The sequence below is a fragment of the Carlito syrichta genome, unplaced genomic scaffold, assembly GCF_000164805.1.
Source record: "Carlito syrichta isolate Samal-C Ts95f unplaced genomic scaffold, Tarsius_syrichta-2.0.1 Scaffold313175, whole genome shotgun sequence".
In the NCBI taxonomy this organism is placed as follows: Eukaryota; Metazoa; Chordata; class Mammalia; order Primates; family Tarsiidae; genus Carlito; species Carlito syrichta.
Window position 1 is genome coordinate 813540 of NW_007257271.1, and position 6760 is coordinate 820299.

The 6760-nt window shown below is 45.7% G+C and overlaps 1 pseudogene; it reads right to left on the minus strand.

Moving 5' to 3' along the window:
* Positions 1-3221: 3221 nt before the first annotated feature.
* Positions 3222-4548, minus strand: LOC103272689 (annotated as a pseudogene).
* Between the last annotated feature and the right edge of the window lie 2212 nt (positions 4549-6760).

A 6760-nucleotide genomic window follows, 5' to 3' on the forward strand; every position in this document is an offset into this window, starting at 1 on the left:
TTGGACTGAATGTTCATATTCCCTGCCTTGGGGAAAAGCAAACCTAGTGCCCTTGCCAAGATGTGCGTGTATCCTCTGTGGAGTTATGGTCTTGTGGTTCTTCTGTCTCTGGCTCCTCCACTGAATTCTTGTTTTCCATTCTGCAACTTGATCTCTACCCCATCTTCAATTTATTCCTTAGTTTTCATACCAAAAACAGCTCCTATTTGCCAGAAGTTTTGAGTTGGTGGCAGTCTACAATCAATGTTTAGGGATGTGGAGCCACAAAAGCTTCTTTTTTGTTGTGGTTGTTGTTGTTTTGAGTTGGAGTCTCACTCTGTTGCCCAGACTGGAGTGCAGTGGCTGCTCCCGGCCACCGCAGCCTCGACCTGCTGGACTCCGGTGATCCTTCCGCCTCAGCCTTTCAAATAGCTGGAACTACAGGCGCACGCTACCATGCCCAGCTGATTTTTTATTTATTGTAGAGATGAGATCTCGCCAAATTGCCCAGGCGGGTCTCGAACCCGCGGGCTCAGGCAATCCACTCACCTCAGCCTCCCAAAGGCGCGGGATTACAGGCTGAGCCACCGAGCCCGGCTACAAAAGCTTCTTAAAATCAAACATCAGTCTGGGCATGGTGGCTCATGCCTATAATCCTAGCACCATGGGAGGCCGAGATGAGAGCTTTGCCTGAGTTCACGGGTTTGAGACCAGCCTGGACAACTTGACGAGATCTCATCTCTGCAACAAATTAAAAAAAAAATTAACTGGGCAAGGCGGTGTGTGCCTGTTGTTCCAACTACTTGGAAGGCTAAAGTGGAAGGATCACCTGAGCCCCTCAGGTCGAGGCTGCAGTGGCTGTGAGCATGCCATTGCACTCCAGTCTGCTCGACAGAGTGAGACTCCAACTCAAAAAAAAAAAAAAATCAAACATCAGGCTGAGTGTGGTAGCTCATGTCAGCACTTTGGGAGTCAGAGGCAAGAGGATTGCCCGAGACCTGGGGTTTGAGACCAGCCCAGGCAACTCGGCAAGACCTTGTCTCTACAATAAACCAAAAATTAGCTGGGTGTGGTGGTGCATTTGTAGTTCCAGCTACTTGGAAGGCTGAAGCAGAAAGATCGCTGCCCAGCAGACCAAGGCTGCGATGGTCATGAGTGTGCCACTGCACTTTAGCCTGGTTGACAGAATAAAACTTCGACTCAAAAAAAAAAAAAATTCCTATGTCAGTTACTCTTGTTTTTAGCAGTCTTCTGGCTACATCCCTTGTTTCTGTACTCATTCCTCTTTCCTTTGTGCTTGGCCTCTGAATTTAAAAAAAAAATATAAAAACCAAATTCTTTCCATTTCCGTCTGTAAAGCAGTTTAACCCTCTTAAGCTCCTACTTCCCAAAGCCTCTCTGAGCCTTCATCCAGAAATTTTATGGTTTCCTTTTTTGGATACAAATCTTTGGATTATCTAGTATTTGATTTTGCTTAAGAATAATTTTTTAAATGTTTTACTGTTTTGTAGAAACCACCCCAAAGAGACAGGATACAAATTAGCAAACAGACCAAGAGAGGAAAAGAAAATCAAGAGACTAACAAACAAGAATCAATAGGAGCATCTTGCTCAGAATGAAGTGAAAAAACTCTCAAAGACTGTGTGTGTTGCCAGGAACAGTAAATACAGTGGTACCCTGATCAGATCCCTTTGGAATCTTCTCAGACAACGCTGGCAACCTTCTTTGAAGGATTACCCGTGGGCTATTGGAGCTACCTGAGGTAGAAGTTTGGCAGTGCCTGGGAGTTCACATCCCCCAAGGTGGCTGGTAGCCAGCCACTGACTAGTGAGGGTGTACCAAAAAAAGCCCAGCTCCCTATCCTTGAGCCTGGATGAACTCAGAGATGTAACTTATGCTCGAGATCTCCCCACAGGATCAGACTGAGTCCAGGAATTTATCTAAACTTGTGGCCAGGCACAAGTCATGCCTATAATCCCAGCACTTAGGGAGGCTGAGGCAAGAGGACTGCCTGAGCCCAGGAATTCGAGACCAGTTTAGACAATGTGGCAAGACCTTGTCTCTACAATAAATTTTAAAAATTAGCTGAATGTGGTGTGGTTCCAGCTACTTGGAAGGCTGAGGCAGAAGGATCACCTGAGCCCAGCAGGTCGAGGCTGTGGTAGCCATTATCATGCCACCACATTCCAGCCTGGGCAACAGAGTGAGACTCTGAGAATACATACATACATACATACAAACACTAATTAATTAAACTTGTATCCATAGTTGTCTGCCTTCCCTTTCCTATTCTGCTTCCCTTATTTCCTTACTAATCTGCCCTAAGTAAAGGTCCTTAATCACTTTCACTTGAAACTTTGGCTCAGAGTCTGCTTTTAAGAGGACTCAGTCTAAGACGCTAGGAATCCCAGTTTTTTTGGATGGACACCTGGGAATTCATTCTTTCATACATATACATCGAATGCCTCTTATATGCATTGGGTATATTAGAATATCTTCATAATGTGTATGATACAGTTTGTACTCACATAAAAAGTGCAAACTAGTTAGTAAGATAATGCATGGAGAGGCTGGGCTCGGTGGCTCAGCCTGTAATCCCAGCACTTTGGGAGGCTGAGTTGAGTGGATTGCCTGAGCCTGCGGGCTCTAGACCAGCCCAGGCAACTTGGCGAAACCTCGTCTCTACAATAAATTAAAAAAAAAAAAAATTAGCTGGGTGTGGTAGCATAAGCCTGTAGTTCTAGCTACTTGGAAGGCTGAAGGGGAAGGATCGTCGGGGTCCAGCAGGTCGATGCTGGGGTGGCTGTGAGTGTGACACGGCATTCTAACCTGGGTGACAGAGTGAGACTGCAACTCAAAAAAAAAAAAAAAAAAAGACATGAAGAGCCATAGTATGATACGAGGCCACTTATTCACACATGCCACTTATTCACGCAGAAAATACTGAATATCCTTTAACTACACATGATGGAATCCCAAAGGGATGGGGAAGGAGTGCTCACAGCTTCGTGATCAAAAAGTCTTGGAATGGGTCTTCTGTGCTGGATTTTAGAAGACAGGAAAGATTTTTAAACAAAAAGTTGGATGTGAAGAGCATATTAACTGGGGAAGTAGTGTGGGTAATTGAGCATGTGAGATTGACAAGGTAAAGGGAGCCATAGTGGCAAATAGGTTCTTTTTTTTTTCAATGTTCAGTTTCCTTTAATGACCCTCATCTCCCCGAAGGGCAGGTGTAGGCAGCTAGTGATGGCAAGAGAAGTTCAGTTGAAGATCTTGCTCCGACTGAAGGCTTTGCCCACATGCTGGAGGGCCCCCTCCCAGGAAGAGTACTCTTGTACCAGTGTCTGGGTCTCGTCACTGCCAGGATCCAGTTTCCAGCATGTATATGACTCGTAGTCCACCTGCCAACCTGGACTCAGCGGAAAGGCAAGCTCTGGGTCTCGGAAGATCCAGACTCCAGAAATGGAGCTGCTACTGTTGGTTCCAAAGAGGATGACACTGGCAAAGGCATTCTTCCTCAGCTTGTCCAATAGCTGGAACATTCCAGTGATGAGGTTGCAACTCATAAAGGTCTGATCGAGCTCCTCAGAGAAGCAGTACTCAGAAGACCACAGGGGCCTGCCATCCTTATCAAAGCAATCCTCAAAATACGTTAGTACCACAGAGAGTGTGTCCTTGTTGGAGTACTTGCACTTAAATTCATCCAACACAAAGGTACTCTTGGGCAGGTGAGCAAAAGTGTCCTTGGCCTTGGGCTGAGCAGCCAAGGCCTGCTCATATTCATCCATCTCCTCCTCAAGAGCAGGGGCAGCCACCTTTTGCTCCTCCTCCTGCTCAGCCTGGGCCTTATGCTTCTCTTCCCGTGAACACTGCTCTTTCCATGGGGAGTCCTTTTTAGGCTGGCTCTCTGCAAACTTTTTAGCATCAAACCGGGCCATCTTCTCACCAAGTTTCACTTCCCCCAAGACAGCACGGAACTGGGGTTGGTGAATGCAGGTCAGGAACCAGAGGTTGGTATTGGGAAAGGCCTGGCAGGAAGAAGCCTCCAGGACCTGATTATAGAGTCACAACAGGCTACAGACAACTGTGATGTCAGTCACTGTCACTCATTCACCCACCAGAAAAGTCCTTGTCTTTAAGTGAGCATCCAGCAGCCCCAGAATTCACCTTACCTCTTTCTTTGCAGGCTTGGCTGCCTGTTTGCTGTGATGCATGATGCCCAAAGTGGGGAACGCCCAGGTACTGGCTGGGGGACTCCATCGCTATCAGCAAAGCTTACCCACTGCACCGCCTGGGCCGCTGCCTCTGGAGTACTTCCATGCAGCTTCTCATTGCTCACATAGTAGACAATGGCATTGCTCTCAGACACACAGAATCCGTCATCACCCTCAAATGCTGGAACCTTGCCGGCAGGAAATTTGCAAAGAAATTCAGGGGTGTGGTTTGGCCAAAGTGAAAGTGGGGTGGTGCAGAGAGCACGCGGATCTGAGTTCCACTGTACTGAGCAGCAATGAGGGCCTTGAAGGCCTTCCAGTTTTCGGGATATGTGTACAGGGTCCCAGCCGCCATGGTGATTCTGTAGAGAAAGGGGTGCAAGTAGGTTCTTGAGAGGATCCTCTATCCTCTGAAATACTGAATTTCTGCCATACGATTTATTTTTTTTAATAAACAAACATAAATTTATTTATTATAATTATGGAAACTACACAGTCCAAGGCACCATTTTTCTTTTTATTGTATTTATTTATTTTATTATTATCATTTTTTTTGAGGTGGAGTCTCACTGTGTTGCCCAGACTGGAGTGCAGTGGCCGCTCCCGGCCACGGCAGCCTCGACCTGCTGGGCTCCGGCGATCCTTCCGCCTCAGCCTTCCGAGTAGCCGGAATTACAGGTATGCGCTACCACGCCTGGCTGATTTTTTGATTTATTGTAGAGATGAGGTCGCGCTGCCCAGGCGGGTCTCGAACCCGCGGGCTCAGGCAATCCACTCACTTCAGCCTCCCAAAGGCGCGGGATTACAGGCTGAGCCACTGAGCTCGGCGTATTTATTTATTTTAAAGACATGGGGTACAATTCAGGATTAGGTATACAAGTGGTGATTGTACAGGTAAAGTCTAGACTTTTCTTTGATCCCCACTTTGCTTGGTTTGAGATCAGGTACCTTATAAATGTTAGGGGCCCCCATTACTTGGCAGTTTGCGGTTACTGCCAATCCCTTTCTTATAGTATTATGGTAAATGTTCAGGGCCCACTTATGAGTGAGAACACGTGACACTCAGTTCTTTGTTTCCATGATAAATCACTGACTATTACAGACTCTAAATTCTTTCAAGTTGCTGCAAAGTCCATAATTTTGTTCTTCTTTGTGACTGCATAATATTCCATTGTGCATATGTACCACATTTTTAAAAATCCAGTCCAGTTTCAATGGGCAGCACGGTTGGTTCCATTTTTTTAAATAGTGCTTGTAAATAGTGATTGTATTTAATAGTGATTGTAAACAGTGCTGCAATAAACACACATGTGCAGGTATCTTTTTTTGTAGACTGATTTAAGTTCCTCTGGGTATATTCCCAGAAGTGGGATTTCTGGGTCATATGAAAGTTCAATTTCTAGTTCTTTTAGGAATCACCACACTGTTTTTCATAGAGGTTGAGCTAGTTTGCATTCCTACCAACAGTGTAGAAGCTTTCCCTTTTCTCTACATCCTTGCCAGCATCTGTTGTTGTTTCATTAATGATGGCCATTCTTACTGTGGTATCTCAATGTGGTTTTGATTTACATTTCGCTGATGATTAGTGCAGCTGAGCATTTTTTCATGTGTCTGTTGGTGCTCATATGTCTTCTTTTGAGAAGTGTCTATTCATGATTTTTGCCTGTTTTTAATGGGCCTGTTTGTTTTTTCCTTTCAGCACGTCTGAGATCCTTGATCCTTGATGTTAGGCCTTTGTCAGATATGCGGTTGGCAAATACTTTTTTCAATTCTGTGGCTGTCTCTCCACTCTCTTAATGGTTTCTTTTGCTTTGCTGAAGTATTTCAGTTTGATGAGGTCCTACTTATCTATTTTATCTCTTATGCCATAGGATTTCAACCCTTCATTCAGGCACTCATCTCTCATGGGAATGGGATATGATTTAGACTAGTGGGTCATTCTCTTCTCGTATAATAAATACTAATCTTAGGGAACATGTCCAGGGATGCAAAAACATTACATATTTTTTTCCTGCTTAATTGTTCCTGTAAGCCTTCAGTCCACTGGGGTGGTTGAAATGTACTCTTGGGCAAATTGTGTGTCCTCTAGCCACCCTTCTCCTTCAAGTTGCATCTAAGATCCAGGAGCCTTTTGGGAAATGTTGATCCTATCACCTAAGCATCGGATACCTGGGTTATCAGACATAGGAAGATCCCTGATGAGCTGACCCTCATTCCTACATTCAACGTGCATTTAAATCCCACTGTCCCTTCTCCTACTTCCATGCTACACTGGAGCATGAAACTCTCTTAAGAGTTGGCCCCCTGCCGGGCACAGTGGCTCAAACCTGCAATCAGCACTTTGGGAAGCCGAGGTGAGGGGGTAGCCTGAGCTCAGGGGTTTGAGACCAGCCTGGGCAACTTGGCGAGACCTCATCTCTACAATAATCAAAAAATTAGCCGAGTATGGCAGCTCATGCCTGTAGTTATGGCTAGTTGTAAGGCAGAGGTGGAAAGATTGCTTGAGTCCAGCAAGTCAACGCTGGGGTGGCCGTGAGTGTGCCACTGCCCTCCAGCCTGGGCGAAGT